This window comes from Triturus cristatus, chromosome 1_2, assembly GCF_964204655.1.
Source record: "Triturus cristatus chromosome 1_2, aTriCri1.1, whole genome shotgun sequence".
Lineage (NCBI taxonomy): Eukaryota > Metazoa > Chordata > Amphibia > Caudata > Salamandridae > Triturus > Triturus cristatus.
The window spans coordinates 606,992,075-607,016,115 of record NC_140580.1 but is presented as its reverse complement, the minus strand read 5'-3'; positions in this window follow the sequence as shown (position 1 = coordinate 607,016,115).

Genomic DNA, 24,041 nt, shown 5'->3' with positions numbered 1-24,041 from the left:
GCATGAGTTATAGTTAGCTCAACTAACTATAACGGGCGAATTTCTCTGGTTTTATATGAGTCAAATGTCCAACTAACTATAACGTCTCTGAAACCTATGGTTTTTTCAGTGAATTTCTAAGGTTTTTTAAATGCTGATTCCTAACTATAACATCCCCGAAACCTATGTTTTTCTCTGTGAATATATATATATATATATATATATATATATATATATATATATATATATATATATATATATATATATATATATTCACAGAAAAAAACATAGGTTTCAGGGCTGTTATAGTTAGCTGGACATTTCACTCGTACAAAACCATTGAAATTCCTCCATTATATTTAGTTCTGCTGATGATGTCACATATTACATCATTCATGACATGGTCAGTGACATCACTGATGACTTCACTGATGATATCTCAAATGACATCACTGATGACATCATCCAGTGAATGTGGTTTGGTTTGTTATTTAAATATGTATTTATATATAGCAATCTGCATTGAAGAATGATTGGATATATAAATATAAATATCTAGATAGAGGATTTAGTAGCAGTGTGTTTGACTGTTTACTTGACTAATTTATAGTGTGTCACTAAATATATTGGATAGTGACTAAACTGTGTGAATATCTGTATCAATTTGTCAGTTGTTGTGTAAACTGCTGCACAAGTTGGTTACTAGCTATGTGAAAGTCTATATTAGTTATTGATTAGTTAACTGAGTATTTGTATGGGAGAGTGAATGTGTGTGTGGTTCGGTGGGGGGGGTGTGACTGCCCAAAGATGTGTGAATACTTGATTCAGTAGGTATATGAGGTTAAGACTACATGTTATAACAGTTGTTTGGGTGAGTGAATATCTTTATGGGTGTTGTGATGAGCAAATATATCTCTCAATGGTACATGTCCAACAAACTAGAAAAATAAAAGGCAGTGTATGTGACAGTTTTTGTATATAAATAAGTATACATAAGACTCAGTGATTGTATGAGTGACTGTATGGATAACTGTATACTTGTATTAGTGATTTTATAACACACTAAGTATGAGTTACTATCTATATGAATAAATGAAGTGGTGTTTGTATAAGTGTGTAACTGAGTAAATGTAAGTATGATCCATTGTTTGCATAAGTGAGTAGGATGACTGCATAAGTGAATAGGATGTGTGCTGGTATGTAATGTCGATATAGGTGTATAAGTATATTTGATAGTGTGCTATTGATCATTGACAGCATGTATGAGTGAATCTATAGGTAAGTGATTAGATGTGTGTGTAGATCTAGGAATCACTGAGTGGGTTTTTAGAAATTTGTAGTGGTGTGTCAATGGATTCAAATATGGTACTCTGTATTTTACAGTGAGTGATGAAAGGTTATACTACGGTATGATGAGGTGTATCTGATTGTCACGTGGATGATGTCATCAGTGATGTCATTTGAGATGTCATCAGTTATGTCATCAGTAATGTCACTGACCATGTCATGAATGATGTAATATGTGACATCATCAGCAGTGGATTGTGGGCGCGTGAGTTATAGTTTGAAGAACTAACTATAACAGAGGAATTTCAATGGTTTTGTACGAGTGAAATGTCCAGCTAACTATAACAGCCCTGAAACTATGGTTTTTCAGTGAATTTCTAAGGTTTTTAAAATGCTAATTCCTAACTATAACGTGTCTGAAACCTATGGTTTTTTCAGTGAATTTTGAAGGTTTTTTAAATGATAATTTTTAAATGTATTAATAGTTATATGTATTTTTTATACTGATTTTCTACAGTTCTTTAACTGTTTATTTTTACATATTTATTTTTTAAATTACCTTACATATTTTTAATATAAATGGAAATATAAATGTTTTTTAAAATATTAAAACTGAAATATTGCTTATTTGTTGTTGAATGTATAAGTGCAGAACTATAAGTGTGTTGGTTAGTTAGGGGACTGCAAGCATAGTGGAAAGGGGTTTGAAGCAGTCCATGTGCTAAGGCCTGGCTGAGTGCATGAGTACTTGGGTACTGACTGAATGATTAGAGTACTGCAATGAGAGTGCCTGTGTGAATTTATACGTGGTTGGGTTTTGGCGCAGTGAATGGATTAGTACATGGTGCTGAATGGGTCACTAGAGGAGTGCAAGGGGAGTGACAGGGTGTTTGCTGGAAATGTATGGATACTGACTGGGAAATTGAAGGTGTGAAAGACAAGTGTGTAGGTGGTTAGAGGACTGCATGCATAGTGGATAGGGGTTTGAAGCAGTCCATGTCCTAAGGCCTGGCTCACTGCATGAATACTTGTGTACTGACTGAATGATTAGAGGACTGCAAGGAGAGTGCCTGGGTGAATTTATAAGTGTTTTGGTTTTGGTGCAGTGAATGGATTAGTACATGATGCTGAATGGGTCACTAGAGGAGTGCAAGGGGAGTGACAGGGTGTTTGCTGGCAGTGTATGAATACTGACTGGGGAATTGAAGGTGTGAAAGACAAGTGTGTAGGTGGTTAGAGGACTGCATGCATAGTGGATAGGCGTTTGAGGCAGTCCATGTGCTAAGGCCTGGCTCACTGCATAAATACTTACACAGTGGTGAAGGGAGGGGAGGGGGGCCTGAGGTGACGTGTGAGAACACGCCCTGTGGCGCGTTTTAAGTTGGGGAAATAATTCCCCTTCAATCCTGAGGGCCCCTGGGGGCTAACTAGCCCACCCAGTGCTTCCAGTAAGCGCCACTATGCTGTGTTTCAGACAGGTGGCCCAGGCCATGCCCCTTTTTAAACCTCTCTGCAACGCAGCTCTGTGGAGAACACTGGAGGTACCAAGTGGGCTACTTGGACCCTAGGGACACTCAGGATTCAAGGGGACTTAATATCCAAAATTAAAACGGACACAGGGTGCGTTTACAGACCTACCCCAGTTAAAGTGCCTAGGTCATTTCCACCACAGTGCACAATAATAAGGTTAGGCTGTGGGAGATGTAGAAAGGTTTTCACCAAAGGCATTAATTGGTGCCACTTTAACCCTCTCTGACCAATCCATTTAATGTCTACATTTGGCAAAGCAAGGTCTCTCACCATACCTCTTTTTTCTGCATACTTTTCACTCCAGAAGACATAGCTGTGACCTACAATCCACACTGTGAACATCTTTCAAGGAGATCTGGATGTACTCAGGAGGTGTCTTTCAGTAGAATGGCAATATGAAATGAAAGACAGTTGGAAAATGGAGGCATAGATATTTTTTTCATAAAAAGAACTCATTGGCTGTTTCAGAACATTCAACACTAAAAACTAGGCTGTATGTTTAGATTTTTACAAGCCTGTTTTGTATTGGTTCAGAAAATTGTGTTCCCACAGAAGATTAATTTGGATTTGCTGTTAGGTTTGACAGGTGAAGCACTCTTGCTGTTTGGAATAGAAACATTGTGTGCAGAACTTCTGACCTCTCTGCTCACACCAGTGTTCCATGAGCTGTTGCTATGGTAGCAGGCAGAAGTCAAGTCGGGGAAAGGGTTCATTTGGAAAGGGGTTGCAGTTTTCCACCAATAGAAATGTGTGGTTTCATTTGAAAAAGTGTTGGAAGCACTGAGATTTGTAATTAACATGTATATGTGTGAAAAAAGTAAGGGAAACATTGCCATTTACTGGTTCTGGTGGGAGGAGAGAGGTGTACAGCTCTGAGATTCTGACTCTGATAATCTGCTTTTTGAGTGCCACATTTCTTTCTCAACTAACTAATTTTAAAGGTGAGATATGAGTTTGAGAGGGGATGTATGTGGTGAATTTTGATATAAAAAAATGAATTGTGATTCTTCTTTAAAAGTTGTGTTTTACATTTTGTGGTTTGGGAGATATTTAACTGTCTTGAACTTGTAAAATATTATGGAGTATGTTTTCACCATAAGTTAAGGTGTACTGGTATCAATGAGGAATAATGTTTTGTGTCTAGAATCAAACCATGAGTCTGTGTGCACACAGGAATTGTTGCCAGAGGTTTTAATTGTGTTGGTCCGGTTCTGTAAGAATGGCATATGTAGGAAAGGGGCAGCTTTTTTTTTATAAATATGATGGTTTTATTAATAAATAAGTTATTTTGTTGGTCAGGTAAGTGTGTAATTTCTGTATTTATCACACATTTAGTTTCATGCTCCCTTTTTTTCACTTCTCCTCTATCTGCTTTTCTCTTTTCCATTGTACTCTCTCAAGGACCTTGTAGGGTGTAAAAAAAAATTTTTGTTTAAAAAAAAAAAAAAAAAAAATACGCGTACCGTACGCGTACGGTAAAAAAATAAAATAAAAAAATTAATTAAAAAATTTAAAAAAAAGTTGAGAGGTAAGGTTGGCTCTTAAAAGAGCCGTTGTGTTAATACAGGGACAGAGGAAAGAAAGAATGGGAATATTAACAAGGACCACAGATGTGCTGGTCTATCTTATTGTTTATTAGGGAAATACTGGTCTCCCCATGAACAATTAGACCATAACATCTGGTGCACCTCATTTGTACCCTCTGAAATCGAGGGTTCCTTTCCAGAGGAGCAGAAGAGGGTGATGCTCCCACCGCAGAGGAAGGGCTCGGCTGAGCTGCCGAAGATGTACTCGGCTGAGCTTCTGCGGATGTGCTCGGGTGACTTACTGAAGGGTTTGCTTCAGTATGTCGAGCAAAAGTCCTTGAATGAACATCCCTAAGGTGTCTCAACATAGTGTGATTACCAAAGGAATACTTCTTTCTAGGATTACCTCTAGATAACACACGCTCACAAAGTGAGCAGGTAACTAAAGGAGCATTTACCTTTTTCTGCCCCTCAGGAAATGTAAAATACTCCCAAATAAAAGAACTCTTCTGTTTCCTCCTTCTCTGTCTGATGATGCTGCTGCCCTGCTCACTCTCAGAAGAGGTCTGCTGCTCTGCCATTGTATCCCAAAGACAATTCAGCTCCTTCTCCTAGAGAATCACAAGCAGTAATGAGGGGAATGGGTGTGGCGTAGGAAGATTCTGGAAATGAAAGTAGTTTAAACCAATCAAAAGTGTTGTTTCTTGATCACATGACCAACCGTACGCGCACGTTACGCTTACGGAGCGCTTACGGTAAAAGTACGCATGCGCGAGAGAAAGACACACGCAGCCGTGCATGCGCATTACAGGCACGCACTTACGCTTACGCGTAACGTGCGCGTGCGCGTGTAAAGCATGCGCTTACGCGTCGCGTAGGAAGTATGGACGCCTACGCAAATTGCGTAAGCATGCGCACACGGAGTATAAATATTACGTACGCTCACCGTACATAACGCGAAGCATGCGCTTACGGTAAGCTTACCGTACGCGCACGGTAAAAAAAAAAAAAAGGTTTGTTGAAGATATTAACTATGTTATACAACTATATCTAACCATTTATTTAAAAAAGGTGAATCTTTATAAATTGAAGAATGCATTACAACCATGAATATATACATAGGTAGAATAGTGTTTAAAGGGAAAACGAAAAAGAAAAAAAATGATGTAAAAAAAACCGAACAAAAATGAAAAAACCATAGGTTTCACACACATTATAGTTAGGAATTAGAATTCCAAAAACCATGCAAAAACACAGAAAAAAACATAGGTTTCACACACGTTATATTTAGAAATTAGCTTTTAAAAAACCTTGCAAATCCACTGAAACAACCATAGGTTTCACAGACGTTATAGTTAGGAATTATCATTTAAAAAACCTTGCAAATTCACAGAAAAAACCATAGGTTTCACACATGTTATAGTTAGCTGGACATTTCTCTCGTAAAAAACCATTGACATTCCCCCGTTATAGTTAGTTCAGCTAACTATAACTCGCGCACCCGCAATCCACTGCTGATGACGTCACATATTACATCACTCATGACATGGTCAGTGACATCACTCATGACATCACTGATGACATCTAAAATGGCATCACTGATGACATCACTAATGACGTCAACAATGTGATAAATTACAACATCTTCTCACACCCTTAAAAAACCTTTGATATACCAACTCAAAATTACAGAGTTCAATTCTCATATCCATAAATAATGCAATACCAATAACTGCATACCCACATAATAACTTTTAGGTTTTCATACACCTCCAAACACTCACCTGTAAAGTCACTCATAGTTACAGTCACTCCATAAAAAAGTATCATATGAATTTATACACACACCTATATAGACACTCACACACTACCAATCATCCATAGAGGTACTCTCACACCTAGTCATACATACAATTAATCACACTGCCATTTACTCACCTATGCAGTTATACACACTCAAGTTCCCTTGCTCACAAAAATAGTAACACATTTTTATGCTCTATTAGAATCATTGAAAAAAGCACACACTCATCCATACAGTCACTGTCACAATCACACATTCTCACATCTAGCCACTTATATACTCTTACACACATATATACTGCCTTTCACATATGTAGTTAGTCACAAATGTACCACTGAGATATACATTCAATCCCTAACACACCCATACATACACTCGCTCAACCGTACAGTCCATCACAGATGCACTCTTAAAACCATGCACCCATAGAATCACCCACTCACACATCTACCCACACTAACACTCAGCCACCCATACAGATACTCAGACAACCAATCAATAACCCATAAAGACACTCATATAGCTATTCACAAAAGCATGCAGCCACTTATACACCAACAGACAGACAGATACAGACATTCACACAGTTTAGTTACTAGTCTGCAGGAAGATACATTAGTGATGTCATGAGTGATGTCACTGACCATGTCATGAGTGATGTAATATGTGACGTCATCAGCAGTGGATTGCGGGCGCGCGAGTTATAGTTAGCTGAACTAACTATAACGGGGAATTTCAATGGTTTTTTACGAGAGAAATGTCCAGTTAACTATAACATGTGTGAAACCTGTGAATTTGCAAGGTATTTTAAATGCTAATTCCTAACTATAACGTCTGTGAAACCTATGGTTTTTTCAGTGAATATATATATATATATATATATATATATATATATATATATATATATATATATATATATATATATATAAAATGTCCACATCCTCAGTATTCCGGGACACAAATGCGGCGGTGCAAGAACAGGGTCCGAGGAAGTCCTGTATTTATAAACGTCTCACCAAGTGTATAACATACACGGATGCACTCCTCCCCAAGCAAGACACAGCATTTCCAAATTCAATCACGAAGATTTAATGTGCTTTTAAGCCAAAGAATACCCAACGCGTTTCGACGAACATATCGTCTTGGTCACGGGTAAGTATCTGTTCAAATTCAACAGTTAAATACATTCACACAAATGATGAGTGCATTCTGCACAATGGCAGCGGAATAAAAAGCTTAGCCACTTGCAGGGATATAAGCCATAACGATTGAAATGGATCAAGATACAGAGTCACGGAGGAGACTCAGAGCTAAGACTATGTTTGTCAAAACGGCTGAGCAATCACAAGCCGGTGAACAGGTGGCAGCGATTGATTACCAATCAGGCAGAATATTCACGTTTAGTCATAAATATGACCATGTGAATCGCAAAGGACTTCAAGGAAGTATAGACACTATTCCAACAGGAGGCGAAGTTGAAAGTGATGTTGTTGAAAGCGATGTTTCGGATGAGGGCACCCCACAACCAACGAATATTCCAAGCAAATCAGCAAATTTTTGGGAGGAGTTTCGTCTAATGAACCTGACATCAAATCAACAAAATTGGCAAATCGACAGAGGCCGAGGAAGGGGACGTGGACGAAGCTTCACAGGACGCGGCAGAGGAAGAGGCAAAACTTTGCCATCCACAAGCAAACCAGGAGGGGTGGATGGCGGAAAAGCAACAACAACCCCAATGGGAGTGGAAACACGGGGGCAAAAGAGACGAGGAAAATGAATGACTGCAGGAATGTGGTAAATCTTTCCCTACGCTCACTAAGCTCTGCTGAACTGGAGGTTTTGCAATATGGTCTTTCCTTCTGCCCTTCCTCTAACTTTTCCTACTCCCAAGAAAGAATTGATTTATTTTACTTTACTCGCAAATTGCGTTTACATAAATGGCACAAATTGAAAGTAAAAAATGTTGTGGCTCCTAGTACACTTTCCACATGTTTACCGGTAAATGAAACCATTAATGAAGTGAATACTCTAATTGCTCTTAAAGAATTGGATTACGACAATGTGGAAGTAGGATCGATTAGTGCACAAACATTGGGCTACAAAACGGATCTTAACTGTCCCAACCATTTTAAACCAAAATCCATTTTTAATCCAACATTGCCGCCTTGTGGCATTGATATCTTTGAAACCTTGGTAATCAATGACCTCAAAAAGCTGGCGAAAAAGAAGAAATGGTTTGTTGACAATCTAACTAAAGGACATAGACTGGCAATCAAGTCTTTACAATCAGATAGAAGCATTGTGATCCGTCAGTCAGATAAAGGCGGGAACGTTGTTATTCTGAATGTGCAGGATTACATACAAGAAGGGTTGAGACAGGTTAATGATCAAGGTTGCTATGAGCAAGTACCAATCAGTGCCATAGATGAGTCTAATGTCATATTTCACAATATGCTCAAAGAATGGCATTCTAAGGGTATTTTAGAATGGGATGAATATTCCTATCTTATGAATCGTAATCCCAAAATACCCATTCTTTATTTATTACCCAAATTGCATAAAAATTCTATCTCCTCGCCTGGGAGACCAATTGTCTCTTCAATAGGTTGTCTAACAGAGAACACTTCCAAATACATTGATTTTTTCTTGCGTCCATATGGTCAGACTATGCCTTCTTATTTAAAAGACAGCAAAGACTTTCTGAATAAAATCAAAGATGTCATGTGGCAGGACAGTTTCCTGTTAATTTCCTTGGATGTTTGCAGCCTATATACATCTATCTTACATGTGGATGGTTTAGAGGCGTGCAAACAATTCTTGGATACTAGGTCCGTTTCATTTTTGGAACACAATGAGATGGTTGTACATATGATGAAATTTTGTCTGGAGAACAATTTTTTTATCTTTAATGATAAATTTTATAGACAAAAACAAGGCACAGCCATGGGCACCTGTTTTGCTCCCAGCTTTGCCAATCTTTTTATGGGCTGCTGGGAGCAGCAGGTGTCCAGAACTGATAAGTTATACCACAGCCATGTGAAAATATGGCTGCGGTATATTGATGATTTGTTCATTATTTGGGATGGCTCTCGTGAACAAGCTGAGAATTTCATCTCCATTCTGAATATGAATACCAAGAATTTGAGATTTGAGGGTACAATCAGTAGTCAGAAAATTCAGTTTTTGGATTTGGAAATTGAAGCAGTGGACAAAAGGCTATGTTCTCGACTGTACCGTAAGATTACTGCAGGTAACACTTTGTTACACGCAGAAAGCAATCATCCAAAAAATCTGATTCGCAGCATCCCGTATGGGGAATTTCTTCAGGCTCGGAGAAATTGCAGCACGGATGCTGATTTTAAAGGTGAAAGTGACTGCATGACGAAAAGATTTGTAGAGAGAGGTTATAAATTAAATGTGATACAAGAAGCACTCTCAAAGGCAAAGCGGTTCACACAATCTGAATTGTTGAAACCAAAAGATATAGTGCAGGAGAAGGATGGTCAGGCTGTGAGATTTATTTCTACTTTCAACTCTAGCTCTTATGATGTTAGAAATTGTCTAAACAGACATTGGGAGATCCTGAAGACTGAGTCCACATTAGAGGATATAGTAGGAGATGCTGCAATCGTCACCTACAGAAAAGCGAATTCTCTAAAAGATAGACTATGTAGCAATGATGTACCTGGCACTAAAGGATCTAACATGGACATTCAAGGTTTTTTCACATGCATGTCATGCAAGGCATGCAAAACTAGCTCCAATGTGAAAACAGTACATTTCCCAGTCTCTGACACCAATAGACGCATTGAGAAACATCTAACATGTCTGTCGGATTATTGTGTCTATGTGTTGATGTGCCCTTGTCCTAAGAAGTATGTTGGCAGCACCATGTTTGCTGCTAAGAAACGTAGTTTGGAACATATGAGGGCAATTCAAAACAAAGATAAATTGTCCCCTATTGCCAGGCACTTTGAAGAGTTCCATAAAAGTAATCGCAACCTGTTAAGATTTTTTGTCTTAGACCGAATTTTACCCTCCAAGAGGGGTGGCGACAGAATTCGTAAATTACGCCAACTGGAGTCCAGGTACATTATGGAGCTCGATACTAAGATTCCAGTGGGTTTAAATTCGGAGGAAGAACTGTCTTGGCATTTGGGAGATAAAACTTGAAATTCAGAGCGTAGGTTAATTTTTTGATCCCTATTATTTCTTTTTCTCCTTGAAATTTCAGGGGTTACAGTAAGACTTTGCTGCTTCTAAAAATCCAATAACTAGGTCTCCAGTTCCTGGCTTTTATGCGAATGTTCTGAACCTTATTGTCCTATCTCCATTCTGTTTCTCCTTGTCTTTCTGTTAGGCCGCTATAACATTTTAGTATAGAAATATGTAATGGTGGGTTAGCTCTAATGTTTTCCTCCTTTGAGTCTATATTGATCCTGTCTAGTTGTTTAGCATCGGTGCTACACTTTGATATGAGAGTACTAATCTGATTGACGGTTTGCTTTGTTTGCTATCTCCACTTTGCCATGTTTAGGTGATCCAAGAAGTAGAATAAAGGATGAAAGAGGCAACTATCAAGATTAAGAGTCAGAGAAAGAAGTATAAGTACAAGAGTCAGATCAAGAAGTATAAGAATAATTGCTGGCCCACTTGGGCTAGTCACATACACATGTATGTGTGGATATATACATATTTTGAATAATTTTGCATAATTCGCAATTTTGAATTTGGTTTATTTCTTTATATTTCTTATACTCTTGTATATTGAAGTAAGATGAAGTATTCAAACTGACCATTATGAAATGTGATACATAAGCATAAAATGCAATGTTGAAATGTTATAACCACATGGATATTCCCCTTTCAGCAATTTTGTTAACGTTTATCCACTTGGATAGTATATCCTTTTCACTAATTATGTTAACATTTACCCACTGGGGTAGGATGTGAATATTTTGTGAACTCTAAAGCTTTACACCTATAACGATGTTTTGAGGCAATTAGGGGCATTGGATTGAGTTCAAGAACAATGCTCGATGAATTTGCAGCTGCAACAATTTCATTAAAAAAGTATCGACTTATAGAGTTAAGATATAGCAGGCAAACGAGCAGACTTTAAACGCTATTGGCAGATTGCAATTCATGCAGGAATATGAATTAATATTATTTACGTTCTCGCCTCTGTTCCCTTTTGAATGTATAACTTTATTGAGGTATTTTTTTGTTGAATATGACAGAATGCCTTTACCGTTTCAAGATGGCCGCCAAGCCGCCAACCAGGAGTATATGCAAACTTTTGTCCTCTCTTTATGTTCTTTTACGCCAGACTTGTGCGTGGTGCCGATGCCTCTTTTTGTGTGAATGTATTTAACTGTTGAATTTGAACAGATACTTACCCGTGACCAAGACGATATGTTCGTCGAAACGCGTTGGGTATTCTTTGGCTTAAAAGCACATTAAATCTTCGTGATTGAATTTGGAAATGCTGTTTCTTGCTTGGGGAGGAGTGCATCCGTGTATGTTATACACTTGGTGAGACGTTTATAAATACAGGACTTCCTCGGACCCTGTTCTATATATATATATATTACCTACTGGCGGTCGCCAGTAGGTAGTTATAGTTAGGACCACGTGTCCATAGGAAATCCGCAACATTCTATTTTGAATAACTTTGGCGCCGGTCGACGAATCCTCGCGAATTTTTCAAAATAGGTGAGGCGCTACGCTCCGCTCCTACCCTGAAAGTCTCGGGGGGATTCGTCAAGCGGGGGCTGAGATAAAAGGGGGGTCCCAAAACGCGTTTTTCCCATGCATTTTTCCGTAGGACCTTTAGACAGGGCTACAGCCCGAACGGCTGAACAGAATTACTAGAAATTTGGCAGAGAGGTAGTCCTCAGGTCAAGGAAATGCCTTTTGTAGGTTTGGTGTAAATCTGTTCAGTAGATTCTGAGAAAATAGCCTTTAAATCAATATATATATCTGAGCCAGCTTACGGTGCGCTGATTGGCTCTTAGATCTTAGTAAACATTCGAATCGGCCGAAACCAGGAAGCGGCGGCCGCCATTTTCTCTCTCGCACTGAGAGTTAGGTTTTAAAATAAAGCCCAAAAACATGTAAAGGGGCTGTTTAGACAGCTCCCACACACATAGCCATGTTGAGGGAGTCCCCAAAGATCCCCCAAGGGCAAAAATGTAATTTTTATTTTTTCGCTAATTTTGCCGATTACGCTTACCGTACGCGTACGGTAAAAAATTATATAAAAAACAAAACTATCCACACTCTCCCCACCCCGTGTGCAATTGGTGGCCGAAGGCCACCAATTGTGCAAGGCTTAGAAGAGGTATAATATTTTTTTTAAAAATAATAAAAGAAAAAATTATCCACACTCTCTCCACCCCGTGTGCAAATGGTGCCCGAAGGGCACCATTTGTGCATGGCTTATAAAAATTACGAAAAATTACAATATTACCTTTCAAAACGAAGTGCATCATATGTCCTCCATGTGCGCACGGTGCGCGAAGCGCATCGTGCGTACATGGCCCATCTAGCGTAACGTGGGCACGCGGTGCACGTAGCGCACTGCGTGCCCACCATGCGTGCATGGCACTAACTGCGTAAAGTGGGCGCGCGGTGCGCGAAGCGCACCGCGTGCTTACTGTGAGCGCATGGTGCGCGAAGCGCACCGTGCGCGCACGGAACAAACTGCATTAAGTGGGCGCGCACGCCACGAATGGCGTAAAGTAACTTAGCATTTAAAAAAACGTACAAATTCACTGAAAAAACCATAGGTTTCACACACGTTATAGTTAGGAATTAGCATTTAAAAAACCTTGCAAATTCACTGAAAAAACCATAGGTTTCACACATGTTATAGTTAGCGGGTATTTTACTGATAAAAAACCAGTGAAATTCCCCCGTTATAGTTAGTGCAGGCAACTATAACTCACGCGACCGCAATCTTCTGCTGATGACATATGTGTCTTTATGAAAAAAAAATATTTGTAATATATGTATAGCTAAAAATGTATGGAAGAAGACATGGGCAAATAAGTGTCTAAATACAGTATTAGCATCAGCAGAGGATTGCGGTCGCGTGAGTTATAGTTGCCTGCACTAACTATAACGGGGGAATTTCACTGGTTTTTTATCAGTAAAATTTCCGCTAACTATAACATGTGTGAAACCTATCGTTTTTTCAGTGAATATATATATATATATATGATTCCTGGAACTGCAGCTCCCAACATTCATCACTCTTGTCAAGTTGGGTAAGTAACTCCCATCGGCTACCATCGTATCTCAACATGAAGACTGGATTATTGTTGGGAACGTAGTTTGTCTGGGCGGCAAAAACACAACGTTGCTGCTGGAATAATTTTCTTTCCGGGCCCCCAAGAAGCCCAACCACATAAGTCCATATTCAACATTCCCTTAAACCACGTATACAGGGATCCTAGTTCCTCCGTGAAATCACGGACTGCTGTCTGCAGCGGTGCTGTGCTGTGCGTGGATGCGCTGGGCCAGAGTACTTCCAATACCTTGGATCCTTAGTTTGTGCCGAAGCTGCCCTTATGACTCTGGCCACTTGATAGGCGGGTCTCCTCCAACGCGCCCGGGGCTAGCGTGGAAATATAACAAAAAAGATTCCTGCGATGTGAAGAACCAGAGGGACACAGTGGGGATACCAAGGAGGAAATTTATTTTAGTAATGGCATGATGTGTTTCGGACATGAATGCCTTTCTCAAATGCCTGCTGCAACAGAGTTATTCCTGCCAATCCACTTTGAAATAGTTCTAGTCGTTCTGCCATTGGTTGCAATCCAGGTGGGCCGGGTTGAAATTCTACACAACACTGCAGCTGCATCGGCGAACTGCAGCTCCCAACATGCAACACTCTTGTCAAGTTGGGTAAGTATCTCCCATCGGCTATCTCATCATGAGGACTGGATTATTGTTAGGAACTTAGTTTGGCTGGGTGGCGAAAACACAACGTTGCTGCTGGAATAAATTTCTTTCCCGGGCCACCAAGATGCCCAACCGCATAAGTCCATATTCAACATGCCCTGAAACCACGGATACAGTGATCCTAGTTCCTCCGTGAAATCACAGACTGCTATGTATATATTTATATTTCTTCACTGAAACAAAGGTTACAGGGATGTTATAGTTGTGCTCAGATTTCACTCCTATAAAGCCTTAGAAATTTAGCAGTTTCAGTTACCTGATCTAACCATAACTTACACACCCGCAATGCACTGCTTATGACCTCACATAAAACATCACTCATGACATGGTCAGTGACATCACTGATGTTTGTGGTACTTATAAATGCGATATATTATGATCAGCAATTGTTGGTGATACCCGTGGCAGGTTGTGAGCACATCATCCACTAGGTTAGGAAACAGAGGGCATGATGTACTAATTGATTTACAGTTGTAAAAGTCAGGTTTGAGCCTTTGTGACCTCAAAATGGTATTCAGTAACGTTATCATATCGCAATTTATGTTTCAGACAGAATTCAGAATCGGTACTTGGAAGGTGGGTGTAAAAAGTGCCCCTTCCTTAACTTATGTATTAATGTTTTGTGACTGAAATCTGGTTGCAAAACTTTAATATTTTACCACCAAATCCAAATTGGTGGCAACCCATTCCCCTAGAGACCCCTTCCCATCTCTGAATGTCAACAAAAACATTTGCGGAGCAGCCAGTGATAAACGTTGTTTGTAAAATTATTAATTTTCTCTTTAAAACACATCAGGAAAACAGGAAGCATTAAAAAAGACTACTTTATTTAAAACAAATCACAGACATGGTTGTAATGTACGAAACCTCAATAAATCAAGATTAATTTATTATAAGTTGAAACACAATATGCAGAAGAGAGATAATGTGCTGACTCTAGTAGCTCCTGGTGCTCTAAAACACAATAACAGCAGCTGGAGGAATGAGCTCTAGAACACAATAACAGCAGCTGAAGGAATGAGCTCTAGCACACAATAACAGCAGCTAATGGAATGGAAGTGAAAATACAAAAGTAAACACCTATTAACACAATGAGTTACATATAATTAAAGGAGGAATACAAAATAAATATAATATAATAATAATAATGCAACTCATAGCATATATACAGTACCTCAACAATAGTGTACTGATCCCAGCAGGCCACTATGCCTGTGACTCTAACCAATCGTAATAGATTTCAATTTGAGACCGGGCTCATGTATATTAATGAGGTTGGTTGAATTGCAACCCATTACCTTTCAGTATTTTGTAAACCAGCCTATTAATACATAGGTTGGTTCACAAAATACCAATGTATTTGGTTGGAGTTGATGTGTAAATTGCACTCAATTTTACCGAATCCAAATTAGTAGATTCCTAAAAAATTCTATCAAAAAATGTAAATCGTTATTTGATGCAATTTAGGGTTTCTTATTAGGATTTTTTGTACATCAGGACCAGAGTCCAGATTGTTCAGCGATCCTTTCAAAGGGCCTCCTTCAGCGAATAATATTTTTCTCTCAAACATATAACATAGATCCAGATTTTATAAAACAGCTCACTAACTTCCTTTTCAGTCCATTTTCCACAGAATGTAAACTTTTTAAACGGGATTCTCAAAGGGTGAAAAGTGTTAATCTTATATCATTTTTTTTCCAGTAAAGTCTGATCAATCTATTCTGTCCTAATCAATGTTGAACAGATCTTTGTGCCAGGCCTAGCCTCGCCTTATCCGATCTGACGTCATCCCTGCTGCTTTTCGTCCAGCTAATGCTTATCCCATCAACTGCCTGAACAATCTCAGTTATGGTCCCATTAGGACAGTGTTTGCCTTCAGGGATAGATCCAGATGAAGGAAGAATTCTAAAGAGGCAGATTAATCTCTGTGCAGCACACAGTGCAGCCGGAGCCCTCTGCTCCATTTATTACCAGAGGGAAAAAACAACCCCGTGATGGATTTTATATGTTTAAACCAATGGACCAATTTCATGGGTTAGGGCGCTAATGAAAACAATGCTGGTTTCAGTGAAATTGAAAGATGTGGAGCTTATGTGCTCTGACTTGTAATGGAAACTGCAGTGTTAGATTACTTACTGAAGTCCTTGGTTATGGAACTGTGGCTTATGAGAGCATCTCACCCAATTCTATATTTCATTCAAGGAATGACACTGGTTTTGTGTATTTTTATTGATTTCAAATTAGATTATGACTAAGCCCCACTCCCCCCCAAATGCATCTGATTGACTTTGGAAAAGATAGTGGACAAACGACAATACTTCATTAATTAGTGGTGCACATTCAACCCATGACCACGCTGTTACTTGCATTTACATATATTTGCTCAGAAATAGATGTATTTATTGCGTGAAAAACAATGAGGAACATCCATTGCTCTAGGTTGTTCCAAGACTGAAACCTAGACGAGATTCAGAATAATATACACAACCGAATGTTGCACAATTGAAGCGAACAATGTAAAATAAAGTCTGATTATTAGTTAGGACATTGAGCAGGATCAAACTTTCAGTTGGTACTTTGTGTTCTCATTATGCTTGGTACCTTCTACTAGTAACACATCATTTGACTTTTTTTTACGTATTGTGGATGACTCTACATTACTACAAACCTTTGTCTTTTTTCTGGACAAATCATTCTTGAAGCACTCTCCAACGCATGAAATATGTCAACTTTCACCGCAGAGTGCATTCACACTGATACAGAGGTCCAGCATTAGGAAAATAAATAACAATGAAACGTTTGATCCCGGCAAAAGTCGATTGATGCAGCCTAACTTTGTAGTAATCATTTTATTGTGTCTCTTCACTTACTTAAAAGATTGTGCAACAAATATTTGGTTTAATTTTTTTACCTGGAGAAGAAACTGGGGCCTGAATTAAATTTTTCACTTCTGATAGTACGGAATAAACTATTTGTAGAAGCATCATGGATCTTAGTTCTCACTGATTTCTCCTAGGAGTATACATTATGTAGGCAGTCCATCTGTCCTCTTCCTATGTAAGAAATATTGCAAACTACTTTACACACACTGAGATCTATTCCAGAGTTCTTATCATGACTTTGACAATATTATGACATTCTTCTTCCACTATCCATCAACTGGGGGGGTTGTTTGGTCTGGCACCTAGATGTGCTCTTTTCAAGAACTCCAGTTGTCATGCGCCTTGTCACACACGCAATTTCATGAATACTTTCAATTGCATCATGCGCTAGGAACATACATTCTCCAGGGCGCGACACTCCCTGAATTCAGTCCCCTAGAGGTGAAAATCCTGATGGGTGCACTACCAAAGAGGGGGCATCTCCCACATTTACAGTTCCTAAGTCATTAACGCGACTAACACATTGACACATCTGCGGGCTCAATGGGAGGAGTGGGTGGGACAGTTGGAGGATGACGACTGAAAGGATGGTATGATGGCCTCCCCACACTATCACAATATCCTCAAAATGGTGACTGGTCCAGGCGTATTCTTATATGGTCCATACCTCACCCGCACCTTCTCCCCAAAACACACCTCCTTCCAAGCCTGACATGCTTCAGATGTCCACACGCACCTGCTGACTTTTTATCATATGATCTGGACTCGCCATGTTATTTTGAGCTATTAGACCAAGGTGGCTGAAGACCTGTCAGAGGTGCTTTGGTGGTAGGTGGAACTCTTGCCAAGGTCACTTCTCCTGGCCACCTTTGAGGGTACGGTGGGCACGAGGGCTGACCGGGCGTTATTAGGAGTGGCCACCATGGTGGTAAAAAGAGACATAGAGAGTAGATGAAAGTCTCCCAGTCCACACTAGATGTTTTAGTGGCATCGTAGGGTGGACTGGTGTGATCAACAAGAAAAACTGGTGTATGAGGCCAAGGGTTGTCCCAAGAAACATACCAAGATCTGGAATAAATGGTGGGATTACTTTGGGCTAGTCATGATGTGACAATTATATGGGTAATGCCCTTTCCAGTGTGTGTATTGTGCACTTCCTGCCTTGAATGTAACAATGATGTTATACTTCCTTTTGCTAATGGCTAGCGTCAGTTAGAATTGATGCAGGATTTTGTTGGTGAGAAAAACAATATGTTGTTTATTAATAAAAAAAAGATGGCCTAACTTTATGGCTCTCTGATATTCTGCTAGTCCTGTTCAGTGAGGGTTAAAACTTCGGGGTGTTTGGGGTGAAACTCTCTTTGAATATGAGTGGGGACATACGTTGTTAGTGGTCTTCCTGATGCATTGTTGACTGACAAGTGAAATGAAGCAGAGCATTATACACTATCTGTGGTATGAGTGTATGACACTTTCAATTTTGCTCCAAGGTAACATGAGCAGTATCCTGTGTGTGTGGGGGCAGGGGGTGGACCCTTTGTCACTCAGCATTGGAAAAGCAGGAGGTGGCTGCTAGATGTTTGGCATTGTTGATGTGTATTTTGCTATGTTTTTAAAAAAACCTTTGTGTTGTAAATGCAAAAATATTTAATAGTCTCCAAGGCACACTTTGCCTTAGCAGTCTCTGGCAATGAAGGGAAATGCTTTATGTGGATGTGCTCCTCGTGAAAAGGGAAAATGCTGTCAATCACAGTGACGTTAGCCAATGGTTGAAGTGGGCGGACCCACTGCCCCATGCTACTTGCAGTAGTGGGCAGAAGCATAATGTGAATGACACAATATTAGATGAGTAGATGAAGAAAGTTGACTGAACGTCCTCCAAGTCTACCATACATATATTTTGGTAAAATCAAAAAGGTCTTGGCTAATGCCAGACTTAATAATGACCATGCTGAGAATAAATAAAGACTTGCTTTCAGCTTTGACAGAAGTTCTGCGTTTTCTGGAAGCCTAGTTTCCACTTCTCATTGGCCTAGCTTTACAAATGCTCAACCAAATGGAGAAGGCATTGGGGACCTACGTGCAAATGTGAGCTATTACTCTCAGGACCTCTCCCTACCTTCCTGTCTCAGGACCTCTCACTAAGCAGACCCAACCTCTCATCTGCTTGCCTTTCTGGGTGCTGACACTCAGGCCACCACTGAGTACAGGAGAGTGCGGCATACTGCAGTTCTCTACCCACAGAACCCTTTGTAGACCTAGCACCCAGGCATATATTATTTAATCTTTGACTTGCTCCTCGCCCAGTGCTTGGATCAGAAGACAAAAGGGAATGCCTTCATGTTTAGGGGAAGCACCACAGTGTCACTAGGTGCACTACCATTTCCCAGGTAAGTAGGGATTTGAGTTCTGAGGTTGAAAACGAGAGCTAGATAGCTAGAGAGAGAGTGAGAGAGATTTTTGTTGTGTGGTTTTGTCTGTATCTATGGATGCATGTCTTTCTCTGAAGGGTATCCCTGGAATTATTGTGGAAATGCCATGGTATAGTGGTGTCAAACTTTGGAATCATGGTGGCCATCTCTAGCATTATGCTGGCCCTCTGGCCTACATAACTTGGCCTGCCACATGCAGTCATTCTATGTATTATGGAGATAATTGCCAGCATAATGGTAGCCATCAACATCATAGTACAGTAGCCATCCTCGAAATATTGTGACCCTCCATGACATTCTTGTGGCAACATTGGCACAACGGTGAATCTGGTATACAGTTGGCATTCTTTGCATATTGCACCCACTTTGGCATTATGATATATTCATGGAATAAAGGTTACCCTGTCATATTGTTGCTATCATTAACATAATGATCACTGGCAAAGTGATAGCTATTCCAGGATAATTTCAGCCTAAGCTTCAGGAATGATGGTGATATATATTGCACAACGATGGTCCTAATGTAATTATGGGCTCCCATAGCATTTGGCACTCATAATTGGCATCTGGCCTACTCTGGCGTCCAATGGCTACCCCTGGCCTATAGTAGGCCTTCCCTGTGTGGATGGCGATACAATGCATGGGTATGTGAGTCACAATAAGTCCATGCTACAACAGAACACATAGGGCCATATTCACAAGGGGTTATCGCCAAATTAACTGCACTTTATCGTAGCCAAAGTCGTGATAAATTTACCTCCCCCTTTTTTTTGGGGTTTGTAATTTTCTTTTGTTTGAAATTTACCTCCCCATTCACAAGCTGGTGCTAACAGCCCACAGCACCAGTTTACCCACAATAGCAGCTGCAAAAAACAGCACCACAGAGGACCTCCGCAACTATCGCTAATGAGATGCAGAGTGGGCGTTCCCGTGCCTAAAGCTGCGACCACACCACTCCTCATCATTCTCAACGACCAGACAGACCGGCGATAAAAACACAAAACAGGCGATAAGGCGCATTAGCACCAGGAAAGTGTAACAGATGTCAAGGAGCCACTCATCATGCGGCCCGGACACCCAAGAGGGCCACAACACCCACCAACACCACCCCAGGACCCCACCCCACACCCGGAACACCCCCCCCCAGACAACCGCAGATGCAGCGCAGACAAAGACAGCAGACTCCCAGGAAATGCACCAGCCTCACAGGCCCAACATCTGATAATGTCACCGTCCACTACAGGCTGAAAGGAACAACCATCCTACGCATCTTGTCCATCATCACCTAACAGGCCTACAACACCAACATAGCGGACAACCAACATCCCACCCCACACCAAGCTGCTGATTGGCTGCACCTGTTGGCCCCTGGCATCCCCCAAACAACACCCGCCAGAGTTGGAGGAGTCTCACTGCCAGCCACATCCAAGTCCCCCACACCTTTCCTGGACATCACCATCACCCTGGTACCCCAGTCCCCATAAGTCCAACACAATGCGCAGGATACGCTGGAGACCAAGCAAGGACCATACACCATAGCAGGATGCACACACGTGTTGGGAGCAATCCAGAGCACACATGTCATACCCGTGCCCCCTGCCGACACAGCACACAATCACCGCAACAGAAAGCACATGTCTCACATCAATGTGCAGGCAACAACGGAACACCGTGGAACCTCGAACAATGTCGCCTCTAAATACCCAGGCACTGTGCACGATTCCTTCACCCTCCGACAGTCCATCAGCAACCAGCCTACCCAGGATGGCAACAATGGAAATGTACAGACCCATGGCAAGTTTCAAATGGACACCCTACTCACCTCAGCACCACAACCATGCAACTCACAACTTTGGCAATGCACACGTCACAAAATCACTACCAACATGCACAACAACATGACCACCCACCAGACACGACAGAACAACTCACAATGGCTACCTGGCCAAGCCGCCGTGAACATGAGCCATCAACTGCATGGCACCTCAGCCACACAACATCCGAATGTGGGGAGAGGTGGCAACCAGACATGTGTGAAGGATGCAGTAAAATCATGATTGGGAAAGTACACAATGCCAAGAGCGGCGGAGATGTGCTGGACAGACCGCAGTATGCAGAACACACCCATATCCATGGTGACACACACCTCTGGTGTATGGAGTCTAAGGGACAGTGGATGCAACCATTTCACCCCAGCCAGTAGGGGACCTTGCGGAAATGTTGCCTGTTACGACCCCAAGCGTGACCGGAGTGGGATGGCCCGGCAAACGCCACGCCAGCGTAGGGGTGTGAATAAAAAGCACGTAGCCCTGGGCGTGGTCCTCTTCGGGAAAGCACAACGTCTCTGCCAGGGCGGCGCCTCTCACCCCGCCATGAGGCCATCCTTGTGAGCGGAGTTGCCTGCGATGCCGTGCACCTGCCGGGCCCCGGCACGCTGGACCACAAACCCATCAGGCCCGCCCCTGCGCATCCAGGCCACACTGATCACTTGCCGACACCGGCGTGTGTCAAGGAGGGCCCACCACATGCCGGCGCAAGCTCCAAGCCCAAGGGCCGCAACCTTGGCAGCCTCCTCAGTCCATCACGGCCTCCACGACACAGGCCCACTTGAGTCCTGTCCCGTTGACGTACTCTACTGCCGCCTTCAAACTACTCTTCAGCCCAGTTGGTCACATGTGTGAAAATGTGTCCAGATTCATGAATGGCAGTGACCCCAGTTCCGGGCCAGCGGCCAGCGGCCACAGCACCAGACCCACCCCGATCAGTGAGGCATAGTTCCATATGGGCTATTTGCGACACGTTGTGCCACTAACCCTGTTCAACGACCAGCATGCGACACGTGGTGCCACTAACCCTGTTCAATGCCAGCCTGCAACACGTGGTGCCACTAACCCTGTTCAACGCCAGTCTGTGACACGTGGTGCCACTAACCCTGTTCAACGCCAGCCTGTGTCACGTGGTGCCACTAACCCTGTTCAACACCAGCCTACGATATGTGGATAGGGACCAGGACTACCCTGCGGACCAGTAGGTCTCAGATCTAGCACCTAGGCGCAAAGCACGAATGGCAGAGTCCACACCAGTGGTTGCACAGAGAGGAGTAAGAGGAAGATGCAGCTCAGGCCGGACGAAACCCGGGTCAAATACACGGAGGTGTCCCAACACGTGGTGCCAATGAACCTGAACTACGCAGGCCGGTGGGGCCATCCAACCTATGCCGGCGACACTCGGTGAATGGGCCGTGCTGACTGCTGCCTCAGGCCTACACCACGGTCAGGTAGGTCACAGATTTGGAACTGAACATCGGTTATTCAGAAGGCAGAATACATGTCATCGCATGCACTGAGAGGTGTAAGAAGATGACCCGTTGCAGTCCGGAGGGATCAAGATCATCGTTATGGAGGTGATCAAACACTACCGACAAATGCCCTTGTGTCACTAACTCTGTGCCTCGCCAGCCAACGACACGTGGCTGTGGGCCACTGCTGACCACTGCCTCCGGCCTACACTGTGGTCCAGTAGGTCACAGACTGTTCATTTTGCAATGGCTGAGTTCATATCAGCGTACCGCCATCATCACAGACAGCATCCCTTCTCAGTCCCGGTGCCACTAAGTCTGTTCCCCGACAATCATGGACACTCTCTGGTCGAACTTTGGTGGTGTCTGAGTCTATGGCCTAGGGGGCAGTTTTCATCCTCATGTAGTTGATACCTAATTGGTGGTGGTAATGAGGCTGTCGCATTCCGCTCCTCCATTTGCTGCTTCCGGATAAAATCAAACCTTTCAGCATCATGCCCTGGAGGACACCTTCCACTGTCCCCCGATACCCTCTGCAACATACACCTCGGACATTGATGGTGACCCGCTCAGGTCGCATGGCCCATCTGACTGCACCGCAAGTCACCATCCCGTGGCTGGGTGCCTGTGCTGGCCGCTGTGCATCCAGGGCCACTAACTCTGTGCTAGTCAGGTCCGGGACCCCTTCTTCTGAGAAATTGGATGGCCCCTGAAGCGTTGGCCTTGGGGTCATCAATGCCATTTCTCTGTGGCTCTGCACTGTACGCAGCCTCCGGGCCCAAGAGCATCCCAGCAGGGCTCACATACGAAATCAAGTCCTGACCGGCACGGACGTGGTATCACTGCAGGAGGCACATGCCACCACCACAAGGACCACCTCCAACAGCCATCTGCCACAGTCGACACGGTGGTCCTGACAGACTTACGGAGTTGCTCAGACCTGTCATGGATGCCATCATCTGCCTGATACCCTGCTCAGCACTCAAGGTGCCAGTGACTCAGTGCACCGCAAGCCATTGTCCGTTACTAATTGACATTTGTGCTGTGGAGATGTTGCGCAGCAATGTCACCTCATGCAGTGGGGAAGAACTGGGACTATGATGAGTAAGATGTGTCAAGTGTGCGGACGGGAGATGGCACAGACAATGGGAGAGCAGGAGGCAACATCCCCAATGCAGGAATGCAGACTGGAGGTGGTAGTCGAGCCACACACCCGGAACCATTACTGGGTATTGCACTGTGGACTGTACACGCAACTGTCCCCTCAGACAGTGTGGGAGACCTGGGACATTGAAGAGGAAGTTGATGCAGGTGTAACACACCCCACTGCATCTG